Source organism: Frankliniella occidentalis, unplaced genomic scaffold, assembly GCF_000697945.3.
Source record: "Frankliniella occidentalis isolate FOCC.00 unplaced genomic scaffold, Focc_3.1 Scaffold123, whole genome shotgun sequence".
Lineage (NCBI taxonomy): Eukaryota > Metazoa > Arthropoda > Insecta > Thysanoptera > Thripidae > Frankliniella > Frankliniella occidentalis.
The window spans coordinates 768,289-771,651 of NW_026267250.1; the positions used below are offsets into that span (position 1 = coordinate 768,289).

General features: G+C 60.0%; 1 protein-coding gene across 1 annotated transcript in view; it reads right to left on the bottom strand.

The window, feature by feature from the left end:
- LOC113212440 (tyrosine-protein kinase Drl-like) overlaps positions 1–3,363 on the bottom strand; it is an 84,509-nt gene that overhangs the window by 16,273 nt on the left and 64,873 nt on the right. The window lies entirely within an intron of this gene.

Here is a 3,363-nt window from a genome sequence, read left to right on the forward strand (position 1 = left end):
ACCTAGCGGCGACTGGCCACACTGCGCCGAGGCGGCGAACTGCTGCCAACTGTTGAACTTTTAATTTCAACAAAATACGAAATATTTCAAACGCAATCAATCGCAATATCCTTTAGTGATAAAACACACTCAGAATTTGAACATCCCAAAACATATTCACTTTTAGCGATATTCGCTACAGCAAAAGAGTTGTGGTTGCTTCTCACGGACAGACAGACAGACTCACGACCAACGACACGCCAGGTCCACAGGAGAGCTCGGTCCACTGTTCCGGAGAGCTTCGCTTCGCTCAGCAATAAACCCCGACCCTTTCCCACCTACACACAGCCACACTAGAGCAGCCCACTCGCCACCGAGTGTCTGCGCGAGCGGCCTTGGCTGGCTGGCCGGCCGGCGCGCTCAACATCATCAGTAGCCAAGCCACCCCTTTTTTCGCACCCCTCGGCCGGACCGGGCCGGACCATGGGCCGGACCAGCGGCGGGGTGGAGGGAGGGGGGGGGGAGAAGGAAGGAGACCATTGAATTTGCTGAGAGCAGTAATGGAGCCTAATCAGGCGCGGCGCGCCTCGGCCAGCGGGGGGATATAATCCCGGCAGATCATTACGGGGGCGCCCTCTCGGTCAACCCCCCCCCCCTTACCTCCTACCCCCCTCCTGGAACTGGGAGCAAGCGCAACGGCCTATGTAAACCTCGGCTTTACCCCCCACTCACTCACTCTTCTCTCTCTCTCTCTCTTGCTCTCGCTCACTCTGAGCCTCCTTGCTCTGTCCTTGTGGGCCTCTGCTCTCTCTCATCTGACCGTTTCTCTCCTCGGTCCGCCACTGTCTGCCTGCCTGCCTAGCCCCCCCTCATAGCCTCGGTTTTTGCTGGCGCCGGCGCCTTTGGCAGCAACGGCCCAGCAGAGTGGCGGAAAGAGAGGGAGAGAGGAAGAGGGAGTTAGAAGAGAGAGAGAGAGAGAGAGAGAGAGAGAGAGAGAGACAGAGAGGGAGGAGGAGAAGGGAGGTGCTTGCATAATGGATGCCACCGAAACATAAATCACGGCGTCAAAGATCCTTCTGCCCCCCCCCCCTTTCCCCCTTCTCCAACCAGGCCAGGCCCCGCCACTAAAACGCCTCGCTAAACACCCGACGATTAAGGCTGCTCACACACAGCGCGAGCGGCCCGCGCGCACACAGGGAGGAGGGAGAGATGGGCGGGAGAGTCTTTTACTCAGTACGGTTATTTCCCCCCCTTGGCGTCGTGTCATCACTGCGGACGTTTTTTCGCGAGTTATTTTGTATTTTCGAAAGAAATCTTTTTCTGGGTGGCAGCAGCAGCAGAGGCAGCAACTCTCTCCGAACGAACCCTTCCCTCGACAGTTTTCCGTACCCGCGGCGTTACGTACGTCACATGTCCGACGGACGGCGCCTCTCCCCCAGAAGAGCAGCGCACACCAACCACCAACCAACGCGCGACTTTTACGTCAGCGTCGCGGGGGACCATTTCTCCACGGCGCAGCGACAGGCCGGAAAGAGAGAGAGAGAGAGAGAGAGAGAGAGAGAGAGAGAGAGAGAGAGAGAGAGAGAGAGAGAGGACGCAACTCACGAGATGGAGGGAGAGAGACAAGGATGCGAGCAGCAGCAGCAGGGGACAGTAGGAGGGATGTGCGGGCGAAGCACAGACAAACGCCGGGAAAGAACTGCAGCAGCAGCAGCAGTGGTGGCGGCGGCGGCAGCGTGATGGTCTAGATGTGGGGCGCGCGATATGACAGCAGCAGCAGGCGGCCCAGGGGCTCACAGGCCTGGCGGCCCCGGCCGTATGTCGGACGGGTTGCCTGCTACCCCTGCGGCCTGACGCACGACGCCCATATCTCAGACGAGGTGGCCGCCGCCGCTGCCACCGCTGCTGCTGCTAGCGCTGGCGCTGGCACAAACGCAATCTCAGATTTATTCCTCCGCCGCCTACAAGCCCCCTCCCCCTCCGCCCCTTTCCCCTCGGCATGGCGGGGAGGGATGTCACCGCGCCCGTCATGTCGCGGCCGATAGAGCCAAAGGGGCCGGTAAGCGCCGCGGCGCACGCAACGGATTAGCCATGAAAAATGTACCTGTCCGTAATGGGTCGTGGCCAGGGGCAGGGCAGGGCGGGGTGGGGCGGGGTGGGCCTGCTACCCCACAGGCCTACAACGACGTGCCCCACTAGGACCGGGTCAGTTTTGTCCAATGAAAACGCACACAAGTGTGAGTGAATGTCGCACACTTTCAGGTGTGTGAGGGCACATTAGTACAACAATTCAACGAGTAAAATGTGTGGATTTTCCTTTCAAAATTCACACATTTGTGCCTCCATGTGTACGAGTAAATGGCGTTCTTACCAGTCGCCAGACTCGATGAGAGGCTCTTTTCCGAGACATTTGGCCTGCTCGGCAGAACAAGTGCTGCTGCTGCTCTGGAGTTGGGGGCCGCTGCTCTCGGCTCTTCGCATTCCGCGACAAGTAAAGTTCCACGCGGCGCAGCAGCGGACATCTACTACTTATTACTACTTTCCTCGTCCAACAGAGAGAGAGAGAGAGAGAGAGAGAGCGACGAAGGGGAGAGAGAAGGCATCCTCAGAGACGGACAGAGAGAAGCGCAGCGCAGAGACTTCACTTTGTTTTCTGTCCGCCGAGCAGCACTGCCGCCACCCGGCCTCTGGCCCGGCACTGCTACTGCCGGGCTCACAATGGGTGTCGGACAAACAAATAGCCTCAATTACCCACTGCAATTAGGTCAGTGCTGCTCGAAAGGCCCGGCCTAGCGTAGGCGCGGCGAGAAGGGAAGGAGAGGGGGGAGGGGGGAAGTGCTTACAGGTGCCGAAGAAGGGAGAGCCCGGCCGCTTAGAGGTCGGGGCGAGAAGTTAACTACGCGCCTTTCGTGACCTTGGTGGTGGTACACAAATAAACACACTGTGACAAAATGTAACCATGAAATGGTCACTTTTTTCCGAACCCACAACCAAAACCAACCCCCGCTTGGTGTTTGGGGAGGTCTCGTCGGTCGTCCGCCTCTTGCCCTACTTTTGCAGCCAGCGACCGGTTGACGGTCGCTCAGGGAAGGGAGGGGAAAGAAGAGGAAGGGACGTCGTGGGGGGAAGGGAAGGGGCCTGTCTGCCTGACCTGGACCCGGTGGACGTGCGTCGAATTCTTTGGTCGCGGTTTGCTTTTCCTTGGCGGCGTGGGGGCGGAGGATATCGGCGAGGTTGCCCCGGGCCTCAGGTACCCTCGCGTTGGCGGGGCGGGGCGTGGCGGGGCGTGTGCCGGCGGGCGGCGAGCCTCCGCAGCCCCAGTCGATCCGCCGCCTGTCCTCGCCGACGCTTGACCCCGGCGCTGCCGCTGGCGCTGCCGCCCGG